The following is a 15,927-nucleotide window of genomic DNA, read 5'->3' as shown; positions in this document are numbered from 1 at the left end:
ACTCTGTAGACCAGGTGGCCTTGAACTCAGAGATCTGCCTGCCTCTGCCTCCCATGAGCTGGGATTAAAGGTGTGTGCCACCACTGCCCGGCCACAATTTTCTATTCTTAAACTCATAATGGTCCTAAACATTATTTATGGATATCTTAGTTATTTTATTGAGACCTGTGAAAAGAAACCCTTTTCTTTTCCTTCTTCCACTCCTGCCCTCTTCAAATACCTCAAGTGGGGTCTTAGTTTGTTGTAGCCTAGATGGGCCCTGAACTCCTGATCTTCCTGCTTCTCCCTCCTGAGTGCTGGGATCACACGCTTGTATCACTACATCTGTCCATGATCTAACCAGAACTCTAACACAATCCTTGTTTGGTTTTTCATATGACTATGAATATAACACAGCAGGGGAGACTTTGTTCATAAGTGATTTTGATTGTCAGTGTTCGAATGAAGGAAAAGATCTGTTGGCTATTCAATCCACTAAAAGCACTTGTTCAAGATGTATGTCTGTGACCACGGAACAGCTGTTGATCATAGGCTAAGAGTACATTATCTCTTAACAGTCATCTTCATCATGTTTGAAGAGTGTAGATTAACAGTTTTTCAGAAGCCTGTTTTTACATCTGCTAGTATTCAGGTAATCTTTTTGTTTGAGTTTTAAGGCTGCTGTTAGTGTGGTCTTTGATGTGATATGACAAAAAATCCTCTGGGACATGATTGATCACACCATTGACTTCTCTCTAAAGGGTGACTTAAGATAGATTTGCTCTGGATCAATCTGAACTGATTATGTTTTAAATTCCAGTGTGTTTAACCTCTAAAATTATGTGTGTGGTGGCCCATGCATTTATTTCCAGAACTTAAGAGAGGTGGGAAGGTTTTTGTGAGTTCCAGGCCAGCTTAATGTTCCAGATTAGCCAAGGTTGCATAGTGAGAACCTATGTCTATACATGCATATGACGAAAACAATAAATTAAGGAAAACTTTTGCTTTTTTTTTTTTTAAATAAATTACAGGTTGTGTATAAATCTCAGGTCACTATTACCAGAAATCAAACACAAAAGTAATGTTTTGCCTTTTATTTCCATTCCCCATATAATTATAGTGATCTGATAAAATATAATTGGAAACAATTTATAGTTTATGAACTGTTTTACATAACATTTTATTTTCATGCTAAGCTTTGGTTGGTCCATCAAACACATTTGGAAATGGCTCATTTTGTTCTTTTGAACAAGTGAATTTCTTCCTGGCAAATTAAAATTACAACTAGGTAAAGCCAGGGTGAAGCTTTGCTTCACCTCCATTGAGCCTGTCACATGGCATTTATCATAGCAGTGACCCCAATACAAGGACCCGGAGGACATACACAAAAGCCGAAGGGGAAATCTGCCTGCCAACCATCTGTCTCTTAGTTTGTATTTTTTCGGACACACACACACACATAAATGTGCACATACATATGCTGACACAGACACAATTATTAGTTTATATTGTCATTCCAAGAGCTGTCCTCTTACCTGTACTTAGGTTTTCAGAGGTATTGTGCCTCTGTGGTAACACTGAATTCTCTGATGCTATAATTCCGAAACAGACATACCCTTTGGATTCAAGCATGCATTAGAAGCACACTTATTTTCCTAATGGCTGTTGCTGCTAGGTGCACTGAAAGCACTTGTTCAAGGTCCAGCTGTTTAAACCATGGGCCCAGAGGGCATTATCTCCAAATCAGGCACCTTCATAATATTAGGAGAGGGCAGAATTTACCCATAAGGCATTCTGAAAAATCCATGGCTGACCTACCGATGTCTCTATAACCTTATTGTTTTTATATGAATTAACATTAATGCTTAAAGCTTTCTGGGATTTGTTTTGGAAGGTACGCAACTTTAGTAAGTAATGTTACATGCTCTTTAATGTATTCTCAAAACATGACATGTGTTGAAGCTTTGAAGAAAAGAATACGTGGGTAAATGAGTGTAAAGACGTCTCTTGTATGTACCTATTTAGAAGTTTAGGTATAATGATAATAAATAAATAATACGGTAAGGGAGGACACCATCAAGACTGATGATCTGATAAAGACAATGATATTTGGGGGTCAGTATAGGTGTACTTAAGTTTGATGCCGGATGACTCCTTTGAAGATTTCACTTGCATGTGCTTTTAGGCATAGACTGTGACATTCAGTGAGTCACTAGTTACGAATATGTCTAGACAGCAGCTGCTTTTATTTGAGGTATATATACAAAGCATCCACAACAGCTGCTCCCCTTGGCAAGCGTGCCACCACTTGAGCAGGTAAAAGTATTTTGAATCTGTGAGGTCTGCTACGGAAATGTAGCTAGATTGCCCTATAGTAGATAGAAATTAACTCAAACTTACTTCTTTGGAAATGTTCAATGCCATATTCATATTTTAAAACTGTTACTACTATTCATTCATTAATAATTAATTAAGAGACAGTGTCTAGCTTTGTAGCCCAGAATGGCCTCAAACTTGTGACCCCTTTACCTCAGGCTCCTGTGTGCTGGCAGTAGAGATTTCTGTGCCCAGGAAACATTGTAGCGTCCCCTGTCTTGGTGATGAAGTACAGGATGTTGTACCTGAACTCTTCATGTTAACTAGAGTTGCTTCGTGTTGTCATTGGGCTAAAAGACTCAGAGACTTTGGGGTGTCTTTCCCAGGCTGTTAATGTAAGAAAGTGCTGTGGCATTCACATTGAGTGAGCACTCCCTAGCTTTCGAGTCACCTTCCTGTTTCGGTGGTACACATCCCAAGTTTCTAGAATAAAAAGCTTAAATACTCATTTTAGACTTTTTTTTTTTTTAGTTTTTGAAACTTTAGGATGACTTTTTAATGCTTATCAGTATGATTTTTTTTTTTTTATTTACAAATAAATGGGAAACAAAGGAACCTGGCTATATAGGTGTAGTGTGAAAAAGACAGGAATGTGGAGAGGATCTGTGAAATTCAACAGTTAAGTTGCTGTCATGTTCTTTAGAGAAACTTGTTTTATTTAAGGATATTTTATAAATGTAGATTATTCGCACGAGCAGAAATCATTACCTCAAAGGTGAGATGTCCAGAAAATTTAGCGTGGGACAGAGACGAGAGGTGAAACTTCTAATTTTGGCCGTAGCTTCCATTTCTTTGTGGAGTTCCGTCCGATCAGATTCCTGTGTGCTTCTTTGGGTATGGAACAGGGGCCACTTTGCTTGAGGACAGAGTCTGTCAGTGCTGGGCAGAGGAGATGCCATTTGCTTATAATCTGCAGCCTTTGTTTCTTGACTCATTCACTAGGTCACTTTATGGTATCTGTGTGAGGTGGGGTAGGAGGCGTGGTATAGATTGCTCTCAAGGCTAAATTCCTGATTTTCAGATGAAACAGTCCTGCCTATATATTAGTGCCTCTGTGCTAGGTGATGTGATCAGCTAAAAAATAATTTTTTTTTTTTTGGTCAAATCTCTTTGGATGACAGGTCTCCCTTTCTAGGGAGATTACCATAATACATTTACAATTTTTCTTAGAACTATCAAGTTTATAAAAATGGGATCAATGTAGACACATGTCCTTGTTCACTTTTGCCTGCTATGGTAAAACATTCTGACCAAAAGCAACCAGGAAAGGGTTTGACTTATACTTTCTTGTCACAGTCCATCACTGAAGGAAGTCAGGACAGGAATTCAAGGCAGGCACCTGGAGACAGGAACTTCTGCAGAAGACATGGAACAGTGCTGGTTACTGGCAAGCTCTTGATGGCTTGCTTAACCTACTCTTATAACACTCAGGACCACCACAGCACCTACAGTGGGCTAGACACTCCCACATCAATTTTTAACCAAGAAAATGCCTCCCACAGACTTATTTACAGGCCAGTCTGATGGAGGTGTTGGTTCAATGGATGTTCTCTCTTCTCACAGAATCCTAACAAAAACTCAATGTAGTTTTCAATCTTGATTTATGTTGTTAGGAAACCTTAAACCTATTTCCTTGAAGTTGGGTGGAGAGATGAAGCCTGAGGACCTAAATTTGCATCTTCCAGAACAGCAGAAAAAAACTGATGTATTACATGAGTGTCTGTAAATCCTCTTGAATCCTCAGTGAAGGACTACTTCCCTGAGAAGATGGGAGGCAGAAACAGCAAAATCCTCAGGAGTTTGAAGGCCAGCACATTTAACAGAAGAACAACAAGAGATCTGTTTCAAACAAGGTGAAAAGACAAGGACTGACCAGCGAGAGGAAGAGCGGTTGTCTTGTGACTCCTAAGTATGTACTAGGGCATGCATAGGTCAGTCTCACACACATAGAGATGTGCCGTTGCGCGCGCGCGCACACACACACACACACACACACACACACACACACACACACACACACACACAGAGTCTTTGGTAAAAGAAATGATGAAGGTTTGAGAGTCCCAAAATTTCAAAGTTGTGTCGGTAAGATGTTTAGAAGGTAGATAAGTCTGACTGCTCAAGATAGGATTTCTCTCTTGGTGTCATTTATGAGTATTTTAACTTCAAAGGGCATGTTATTTGCTGAAGAGTGGCCACCGGGGTACAATCTGACTCTTGACATTTTGAACAGTGTTAAATGATGGGACTGTAGCCTTATTTCAACATTGTTTAAAAACCCAGTGGGAAGTATGGCAGCCCATAGAACCTTGCATACTTGAAATTCTTTCGGTATTAATTTTAAATGCAGTTCACAAGTTTATTTCTTTCATTGATTTTTTTTCTTTAAGGATGAATAAGGCAAGGGAGACTTATAGCTCTATCTCCAGAAATGTTTTCTTTTTGCATTTGTTCCTAAGCATTTTATAAAGAAAGAAGCTGAGTGGATACAATCCATAGCCCTGGGTTGGTTGGTTTGTTTTTTGTTTGTTTGTTTGTTTTTTGTTTTTTCTCTATCATGATATATGTTTCTGTAAAGGACATTACCGTAAAGCATGTTGTGTTACCATGATTATAAATGTCGTGCCAGAGAGAGGCAGATGCATGAAGAGAATTTGAGTACAGTCAGAATCTTGCTTTTGTTAATTTCTAATTTGTTCCAGAATGGAAGCATGTCTACTCCTCTTTCTTAGCTGTTAGTGGCAGCTCCCCAGTTAAACAAACAGTCAATAATAGTTGCATCCTTTAGTTAGGTTTTTCTGGAGGAACCAAGGCTTGCTGATGGCAGGGAATGCTGAAGTGAGGGTCCTTGTAAATTGTACCCTCTGTAGGGGTGCCTTTGGTGGTACCTCTGGAGATTCCTCTCACAGGTGTGGTGGGTTCTCTCAACCAGGGGAAGTCACTGTCATTAGAGAGCCCTCTGGGAGAAGGGCATGGCTTCTTCAGGTAGTGCTGGCTGTAGCTGTAAGAGCCTATATTGGCTCCTTTGGGATTTTTTTCATTGTTCTCTAAACTGCTTTTGGCTATCCTGTCTTCAGGCTTCCACACATAAACCCTGAGCCTGCTGCTTTTGATTGCAAAAGATATCTGTAGGAAAAAGACCTGGGTCCAAATATCTTTTCAAATCTGTTTCTTTGGGGGCTGGTCTTTCCTCCTTGTGCCTGATGATGACCTACAGGGCTGCTCCAAAGCTTCTGAAGAGAGCTCATTTTGACAAAGTAGGCTTCCAATGGCAAGTTTTTCAACTACAAATTTGCAGAAGGAAATTTCTCAGATGATGAAGAAGTTTAATCTGAAAAAAAGACATTTTTATTTGCAGAAATAGGCCCTTTACAGGGAGGCGATTATTTATAGCTGATGTGAAAAACTGGTATACCTCGATTTATTTGGTAAACTGCATTTAAAATAGGAAGGTGTTCTTGTTGCTCTGTTGGAAGAAAAACACTGGCACTGAGTTATCACTGAATTTGTGTTAATGAAATAAGGTTTTGTGTACATTTTAACTCATTCTTTTCAGTGTGTGTGTGTTTTTACTGGAAGTGCATGAATTTGAGGTTTGACACCACATGCTAAAATTTACTTTTTTTTAATTTGAGAATTTTTTTCCGTTAAAAAGTGATAGTCTTTGTGGCTTTTGTTGAAGTCTTTATGGATGTTGAAGTTGAAATGTCACTGTTTTACAATGTCTTATGTGTTATCCATAAAAAATAATACAAACTCCTTGTATGAACCAACTTTCTATGGCTCTTTTTAAATGTGTTTGTAGTATGATGTTTAAAATGCCTGTGGCAGATAAGTAAATTTTAGACCCAGCTCTCTCTTGCCTCTAGCTTCCCTGTATTTATGGAGGCAGTTGACTCTGTTGTAGTTGTTGCCTTTGAGGTCCAGTTTTTTGTTTTTTTGTTTTTTTAATGTAATCTAGTCAGGTGTCCAACTTAAAACCTTCCTGTCCCAGCCTCTTTAGTGCTATGAATAACAACATGAGCCGTTTATCCCCAACTAGTCAGCAAAAATCTTCAGTTTCTTATAATTCCATGGATCTCTCTGTGCCTGTCCAATGGAGACGCTGAGGTGGGCAGTTGCTGCATTTTTTCTATCTATGTGTATATCTTTCTAGACCAGCACTTCCAAAGGTCAGTGTACTTGGGAGGGAGTCCTGGCCTTCTTACAGCATGGATTTGGCTCGGAGAGGACACGGGACTCTGAATTTCTTTGGTTTCTGCTACAGCAGGTTCTGAAGGATTGGGGACCATACTTTGGGTCCTCAAACCTTTGGCTTTTAGAAATATTGTTTAGATATGGTTACAGATGAGGTCAGTGTCTTTAAAGATGTTTGGGAAAGCTGGTTAAATTCCTGGGTGAAAGGGGGTTGAGGATAGTTCTTCCATGTGTCCGTAAGAGATTATCCAATTTGTTCAATTATGTTCCACTTCCTTCTTGCTTGCACACTCAATCAAGACATTTTCAATCTCATCATATGACTTTGAGTTCCTCTTTGAAATTTGAAAAGGCAGAGCCCAGTGAGGCTTAGGAGATGGTCTCCATTGAAGCATCTGTCACCCTCCACATACAAAAACATCTTCTTTGTAACATAACTTTAGATTCAGATATCAGAATATAAATTTTGAAAGATCCATATTGCCTTAATGCAGTAGATCTGGTCCTGATGCTGCTCAGTGAGTCTAAGGACTCTAAGCATTTAGGAGGCAAGAAAAGGCTTTGCTGGCAATAATCTGGCATGCTAGAATCATGGAATTTTCCTTCTAGGAGCATAATTTCCTTGGAGTTGCAGCTAGAGGGTTCTATAGAAATTTGGAGAGAGCTGTTCTCAGTTTGGGACAGATATGTGTGTGTAGACATCAGGGTGGTCATACATTTCTCAGGAGGCTCATTTTCTGATGCCCAGGTTACTCGGTGTCTGAAAGGCATCCAGTGCTCTCAGTTCTGGAATGTTCTCCAAAAGTCAAGGGGAACTGAACTTGTACTATCCAGATATAGAAAGAGGGCAAAGGCAACTTTCACCAGAGAGCAGTCTTCACTATTTATGAGTTTTCATCTGAGCTGTCATATACAACAAAGCTAGTGGGAGACTAATAACATTCAGTATCCTTGCCTCCAAAATGAAGATGTATTATAGGCAAATAAAGCAAGTGAGGCTCCAAGGTTAATGTTGGTGTGAGCTCAGTGTAACTGAGCTTTCACTGCATAGAAACTTTATAGACTTTACTAATGCAGAACATGCAAACAGCTAAGATTATGAAAAGACCAAGGGTGTGGGGTGAGGGTTCTTACAGTAATATGAAAATTTCTATCTGGTGTAGATACAGGGCTCAGTGGTGTGGTTCTTGTGTACTATTTCCATTTAATTGGAAATGAATTGGGACTTTGGTTTTAAATGATTATATTTAATTTAGTCCTCTTTAGTTTTCAGGCAACTTAAAAGATTTCTGGAAGGGATCAAATAGAATCTTTTAAAAGAAGCCATTCTAAAATGAGCTAGATTTTCCTTTTACTTCCATGTCATTATTTAGTATTATAGGGTATTGGGAACATGTATTGGATCAAGAAAAAAAGAGAGAGTTTTAGACTTGCAAATACCACTTTATCACATAAGGACTTGAGCCCTTTCCCTCTCATGAACTTGGTACTTTAATTGGCCAGGAAGTGAAATGACTTCACATGGAGCAGAAATCAAATGAAGCAGAATGAGGAATGCTCTCTGTGGCTTTTGAAAACTGCATTCTTATGTATTTAGATTATGTATGTATCCTTATGTGTCAAAGCAGGAGATGGTATGATTCAGATGATCACTGCCATTGATGTATCTTGTTCTCAACGGTTTCCACTTGCATCCTATAGCTGCTGTCTTAGTTAGGGTTTTACTGCTGTGAACAGATACCATGACCAAGGCAACTCTTACGAAGGGCAGTGTTTAATTGGGGCTGGCTTATAGGTTCAGAGGTTCAGTCCATTATCATCAAGGTGGGAGCATGACAGCATCCAGGCAGGCATGGTGCAGGCGGAGCTGAGAGTTCTACATCTTCATCTGAAGGCTGCTAGGAGAAGACAGGCTTCCAGGCAGCTAGGACTAGGATCATAAAGCCCACACCTACAATGATGCATCTACTCCAACAGAGTCACGCCTTCTAATAGTGACACTCCCTGGGCCAAGCAGGTATAAACCATCACAGTTGGCTTCTTGCTGTGGAAGCTTTGATGGCATGCCCTCTGTGCTCCTGAATCCCATTCCCTATCTGTCTACTCTTGTGGCCGAAATCCCCAGGATCTTCACACCAGCAGTTCCTGCAGCTTCTATTTCTTTCCTCTGGCTTATCCAGTCTTTCTGGTCTCTATGAACCAAGAGACTCCTTTGAATAGACACCTGCTGGGTCTATGGGACTCCTTGCCTCTGGAGGGTAAAGTGACTGAGTATGGTGACTTAGATATAAAGACCCCTTCCCATTTCAGTTCTTGACAGGATGAACTGAATGGGCACTAATGGGCTTCTTGTTGGTGGACATTCCTTTCACTTTTGGTGTACATGTGTGTTTGTAGCAGTTCTGATGGACTGGTGAGAAAAGATGCATGGTTTGTATGTCAAGTAAGAAGACATTTTCTGCACTGATATATTTGTCAATTGGAGGAGAATATCATGTGAATATGTTGAACACGTGTGTATGGGATGGCACCATGTCATAGCTAAGCCGCAAAATATATGTTTGTATCCATGAAGTACATCCCTCTGTCAGAGTTCCCAAAGGTCAAGGGAGAAGAGTAAAAGCTTTAAGTGCTGGATGACTTGAGCCTGATATAGCTGTCTCCTGAGAGGCTCTGATAGTACCCGACTAATACAGAAGTAGAGGTTCACAGCCATCTATTGGACTGAGTACAGTCTCCCCAATGAAGGAGCTAGAGAAAGGACCCAAGGAGCTGAAGGGTTTGCAGCCCCTTAGGACAAACAACAATATGAACTAACTAGTACCCTCAGAGTTCCCAGGGACTAAAACTCCAACCAAAGAGTACACATGGGGGGACTCATGGCTCCAGCAGCATGCGTATAGCAGAGGATGGCTAAGTCTGTCATCAATGGGAGGAGAGGCCCTTGTCCCTGTTAAAGTTCTATGCCTCAGTGTAGGGGAATGCCAGGGCCAGTAAGCAGGAGGGGGTGGGGTAATGAACAGGGGGAGCAGGGACGGAACAGGGGTTTGTTTGAGTTTTTTTTTTTTTTTTTTTTTTTGGAGGGGAATCTGAGAAAGGAGATATTGTAAATAAAGAAAACATCTAATAAAAAAAAATCTTTTGGATCAGAAAATCCAGAAGTATCATTGCTTAGTGTTTTAATTTCAATTCTGTAACAAACCTCCCAGCCCTGTACCACAACAGCAATAGCCACCACACAGAGTTCTTGGGTGAATTCAGTGAGATTTATTATGCAAAGAGGCTTCTACAAGCATGGTTTATCAGATTGATTACAAAATATTTCTGTCAATCAAAAATTTTCATTAATTACATTGCTAATAGCTTAAAATACTCTAATATCTGAGTGAATTGTGGAAGATTTAGAGAGTCTTTCTTTAAAAAAAAAAAATCAATGGGTAGCTAGTTGTGGTGCAGAATTGTAAATCTAACACGGGGAAGACTGGGACTTCAAAGCCAGCCTGTGTTACACGGCAAGAAAACCTCAAACTCAAATTTATTTCTAATTGATAGTTAACTTCATATTTCCAGTAGACATATGATAGTCAATAAAGTCCAATGAATCATACTAAGTAATCATTTTAAATTTTATTTTATAAAAATGTATTTTAAAAGATTTTATTTTGAATTACATGTGTGCAGGTATGTGCATTTGAGTGTAGGTACCCATGGAGGAGAGAGCAGAGTCATGGATACCCCTGAAAGAGTTATAGGCAGCTGAGAGACAGAGAGTTGTTGGAAGTGGTCCCTAGCAACCAAACACAGACTCTCTGCAAGATCATCGAGATCTTAACCAGCGGGGTATCAGTCTAAGCCTTTGAAACATAATTTTGCCATTGGCTTTTAAATTGGGAAAAGCGATGTAGAAACTACACTATTAGAGACACTAGTAGCCCTTTACCTGACTGCAGATTTGACCAGTAGGTGGTTTAATTAATCACATTAATTAAAAATCAGTGTGAGATCACTAGGCATCTTTCATGTCCCTTGACATAATTGGCATCCTCTTCAACTGGATAATACTGTCTGTAAGAAGTTACGGAAAATTGTGATCCCTTTAGCATCTTACAGGAGTGTTCATGCTCCATGATGTCTAGCTTTGAGAGTTACTGAAAACACAGACTTACTTTCAGTTTTATTAGAAACAATGATAAACGAAGGGTTGCCCTAGGTCCCAGTGGTGGTTTTCTGTCCCCTGTGGCTTTCAATGAGAACTGAATTCAAAGCTGTGTTTGAGACTTGCTGATATATATATATATATATATATATATATATATATATATATATATATATATATATAGTTTCCACCCTCATTGAGAATTACAACTTGCATTTATTTGCTTGCAAAGTTTCTGCATCGACAAATTGATCTACCAGTCAAAACCCATGTGTACCTGCTTACCTCACATTTTTTACTAAAAGTTCCCTTTTTAAAAGACCGTGTTACTTGGAAACAAACACTTCTTGCTTTCTTCTCTCCTTCCTATTTACCTGGCAGACAGAGAAGATGCCCCTCCCAAGGTCAGGTATGCTGGGTATGTTGAAAATGGCAAGGTGCTGCTCTGCCAAATTGGAATAGTCTTTCTCTTTAAATTCTGGGTGTGGCTTTCATACCCTGGCTTCCACCTGAGCTTAAAATAAGCCACATTCAGCATAATGGTTTTGAACTCACTTGTCTCAGGAATGTTTATTTATTGGTTAATTGCATTGGGACATTAATAGGTTGAGTTAAAATGTTATCCTTATTATACACATATAGTGCTAATTAAGGCACTTTATTTTAATTTAATTTTTAATTAAAGTTATCCCTCTCTCCTCTCTCCCTCTCTCCTCTTCCCTCCTCCTTGCCCTACCCTCTCCTCTTCCCTTTCCCCTTTTCTTCTCCCTCCCCTCGCCCTCCCCCTCTCTTCTCTCTCTGCTCTGTGTGATGTGCATGTATGTGTCTTTGTGGGCACATATGGGCTATGGTATGCATGTGGAGGTGAGAGGACAGCTTGTGGGCATTGCTTCTCTCCACCATGTGGTTCCCAGGGATTGAACTGATCCTCAGGCATGGTAGTAAGTGCCTCTACCCCCTGAGCAATCTTGCAAACTTTAAACAGATACTTTCATACAACAGTCCACATCAAGAGTGGATGCTTCACTTCAGTCGTAATCTCATTCATATTTTGGGTGTTACATTCCTCTCCGCTGGAATGTTTGCTTTGTTCCTGTCGATGACTAAATTGTAACAGCAAGTGGCAAGCTTCTAGAAATGAGAGCAGTTTGGGTCTTGTTGGCCAGGAGCCTAGTTCTTTCTAGCACACATCTGTTCTCTGAAACATTTTGACAATGTTCAGGTGAAAACTTACCTGGTATTTTAATAAGCCAGTTTCTGGTGGCTTAAAAATTAGTCAGACTGGTGTTGAATTATTAAGGGCCAACTTCAGTAGCTTGTAAAATGACTCTCAATTCTGTGGAATTAGCTTAAATTGATGCGATCAAATCGGCAATTCAAGAGCTTGGTAATCATGCTCCAGCAGTTGATTTTGAGAACTAAACAAAGAGTGGTGGCAAATTTCTCCAGGGGTTGAGTAGGGTGGGAAGGCGTAGTAATTTACAGTAAGTAGGAGGTCAGAAATAGCATCCCTGAGAGTGAGCTTCTGCAGGGTCGTTGGCATGTGGACCCTGTCACTTCCTGCTCAGGATACCCTCCTTAGCATGTATGAAAGAGAGGAGGAATGGTTCTGTGTGATTGTGGTGGATGTTTCCTTCGTGGGATTAAAGTTAGGCAGATGGGAGGCTTGGATTGATACCTTTGTGAATTGGAACCAGACCGTAAATAAGAATCTCTAAAGTGAAATCAAGACTCTCTGTGAGCTTGGAAATCTGCTGAATTCAGCTCTTTGTGTGTTATAAAAGAGCACATGCTGGATTGTTGAATCGTGTCATTAGAGAAATGACACCGTGTATTTTTCACTCTCCCTGTGTATATTATATATACTTTAATTCAAACAAAGCAACAGGTTTCCTAATGGCATATTTATACACATTAACTTGGTTCATCCACCCTGCCTTCACCTTCCTCTAGGCTCCCAGTGTTCTCTTTCCTGTTCCCCCACCTTGTCCTGCTATTCTCCCTTTTCATGCTGCATGTTTCTATTATCATACACCTTTCATATTACATGTTCTGTTATCGTATACCTTGTCTCCCTTTTCAAGAAAAAGAAATATTCAATTTTATTTTATATGTATGATTGCCTGCATATACATATACATGTCATGCACATGCTTGGGGCCCGAGGGCCATCCATATATACCTGGAGCTGGAGTTACAGGTTGCAGTGAGCCTCCACACAGGGGCTGGGAGCCGAAGCTGGATCCTTTGTAAGAACAGCAAATGGTATTACCTATTCAACCTTCTCTCCCATCCCAACCTTGTTTCCTTAAAACCTTGTTTTTCTCTCTTGTGGACTCTTTTTTTGGTCTACAGATCTCTTACCATGCTTCATTATTGTTTTAAAGGCTAGCGTCCTAACTGTCCATTGCTTCAGCCTTATTTACTGGGAATCTGAATTCTGAGAACAAATTAGTTAATTTCATGTATGAGGGAGGGGAGTTTACTTCTCAATTAGTACCCCAAGATGGAATTGAATGTTAAATCAAACAGTTTGCTCATACACAGCACATTTAGGATGGTATTTAAAAGTTTAAAGTAATTTAAATAACATAAATTTACTTTCTTTTGTTTAGTTTTTTGAGACAGGGTTTCTCTGTGTAGCCTTGGCTTTTCTGGAACTCACTCTGTAGACCAGGCTGGCCTCGAACTCAGAAATCCGCTTGCCTCTGCCTCCCAGGTGCTGGGATTAAAGGTGTGTGCCACCACCGCCTGGCTGTGTGCATTCTTTTAAGTTATTTGTGTTTGTAGGTTCCTAAGGAATTTGTTGGAGGAAGTGGGTGTGGTGGGAAACACCAGCATTCCTAGCCTTCTGGACTTAGAGGTTGGAGTTGAAGGCCAGCTTTAGCTCTGTAGTGAGTTTAAAGCTGGTTTGGCCTACAGAAGAATGACCCAAAACTTAAAAAATATTTTTTCTTAGATGAGAATGACATTGGTAGAAATTAGTAAGGCTATCCCTGTAAATTTTTTTTTTTTTTTGAAAACTATAGCTGTTGGAATGGTAGTTTATCCAAATCTTTAGTAAATGGAAATGAGTCAATGTTTTGGTTGCTGGTGTTTTGTTTGTTTGTTGTTGCTCTTTGCTTTTTTTGGTAGAGGATTATTGTACATAGTTTACTGTGACTCCTTAACCCATTTCTATCCTCTGTCAATGCTGGTCTCAGAAAAAGATGAATAGGAATTAAGGGCAGAACAGAAATGATAAGGAGATAGTTACCTATATATAAACACTGACCATTGACTTACTGATTTGGTGTTGCATTCTATAGAGTGAGGGCCTGAGGCAGGACCAAATGAAGCTGTTTTTACAGCAGTTGATGGAGCAGTGAGGATGTGTTTATCATTTTGAATAGTTTGATTTTGCAGATGATAATGGAAAAATATGATAATTCTATTCAAAGGTTTGGGAGAGATGTTTGATTTTCGGTTTATTTGTAATTCAAGAAATCAGCTTAAATAGGCACTAGCCTTTGATTTCTGTGTTAAATCATTCTTATCTAAGGCCTGCCTGGTACCCAAGGAAGCAGCAGTGTGGGATGCTTTCCATTCATGTCACTCTTGTTCCTAGAGCAAGGGACGTATTATTCATAGTGAATGGTGGGAGGAAAAAGTATAAAGTCTAAGATGGTCATGCTTAGGACTCTTAGTGAACCCACGGCAGAGGATACTTGACCCTGCCAGGAGGGAGAGGCCACTTGTGACAGGCTTCTGTTTAGCCTGATACTTGAAGAAGTAGGAAGAAGCTTAATAAGGGTGAGAGTGAAGGAGAAATGTTTGGAAGGTGCTGTTCTAGAGTGTGGCATACATCTGCCAGAGAGGATGATGCTGGGGGCCAGAAGGGATCTCTTGGTAGGTTCATATGAGCCAGGTCTCCTAGGGTCCTGTATTCCATGCTGAAATTTGAAGATTTGTCTACAGTAAGATTAAATAAATCTGAAGCAGACTAGAAATTTACCTATTGGAGGATTATATTGACTACATTGTATTGTATTAGCAGTTTTTTATTCCCCAGTGGTGATGAACATTAAAACAAGGTGGGCACAGGTGTGGAAAAGGAAGTTAACTGCGTTAGAAATGGACAGTTGGGAGAAAATCCCACTTCCCTTAGATCTCCATCTTAGGCAACTGGATAGAACAGGAAACGCATGGGGAAAGCTGGTTTTGGGGAAGGAGGTGAAAGCATATGTGTCCTTTCCTTACTAAGGGAAGAGCTGGGATAGGAGAGATAAGAATTCTGTAAGTGCTTTGGAGCTTAACATGTTTGTATTACAATAATATTTTGTCAGTACAAAGCAAGCATGCTCGCTGAAGGCTGGGAAGAGAAAGAACAGGGCTCAGGATTTTTTTTTTTTATTTCACTATATACTTATGTATCAGAAAGTTTAAGACAGCATTTAGAATTGCTTACTTTGTTTTAGATAAGGCATGGCACAGGCTGGCATCAGACCCTCTCTGTAGTTCAGGCTGGTCTCAAACTCCCACCCAGTTCTCTTGTTCTGTCTTAGGTGTGCTGCATCTACAGCTGCTCACCGTTATACCCTGCCAGTTTTTATCCCACCCATGCTTCCCCTCCATCCCCTTAGCTGCTTAGAACTCTTGTCCTTGCAAAGGCTGGGCAAATGCTCTACCACTGAACTACCTTCTGAGGCTTCTTATAAAGTCACTGATTGCATTAAGGAGGATCTCTCTCCTGATCTTATCACTTTCCAGTGGGCCTTCTTCAAGCCATCATTGTGGACATTAGGATTTAACATTAATTGGAGAGGCGATGGAACCCCTCATTCTGCAGCAGTGCTGTAAGCCCAGTTCAGGACACTTGGTGTCTCTTACTTTTCTGAACAGAGGCCTCTAAGCAGTCCTGAGGACTTTGCTCCTTTCTCTATCTTAATCTAGTAAGTATAGTCATTGTGGTGACAACTGGAACTTTACCCCTAGTTCTCCTAGAACTCTCCATCATTCGGGAAACACTTGTTTGCAGGGAGTGATGGCCATGTTCTGTCTAAATCTTACATTGTGCCTCTACCTACCTCTTTGTAGTTTGGCATAAGAATGGAGAGTTGAGTCAAGTTGCCTTTATCTGACAAGATATTGAAAAGCTATCACAGGAAATAGTGGCTTTGACAGAAAGAAGGGCTAAGTATTCTTGTGAGAAGACCACTCAGGCTCAGGAAAGCCACAAA

The 15,927-nt window shown here is 40.1% G+C and overlaps 1 protein-coding gene across 1 annotated transcript in view; it reads left to right on the top strand.

The window, feature by feature from the left end:
- The window catches only part of Tmtc2 (transmembrane O-mannosyltransferase targeting cadherins 2), a 405,577-nt gene that overhangs the window by 4,770 nt on the left and 384,880 nt on the right, over positions 1 to 15,927 (top strand). The gene's annotated exons all lie outside the window — the stretch shown is intronic.

The sequence above is a fragment of the Mastomys coucha genome, unplaced genomic scaffold (assembly GCF_008632895.1).
Source record: "Mastomys coucha isolate ucsf_1 unplaced genomic scaffold, UCSF_Mcou_1 pScaffold4, whole genome shotgun sequence".
Classification (NCBI taxonomy): Eukaryota; Metazoa; Chordata; class Mammalia; order Rodentia; family Muridae; genus Mastomys; species Mastomys coucha.
Note: the sequence above shows the minus strand (reverse complement) of the source record. Positions and strands in the feature narration are given on the sequence as shown.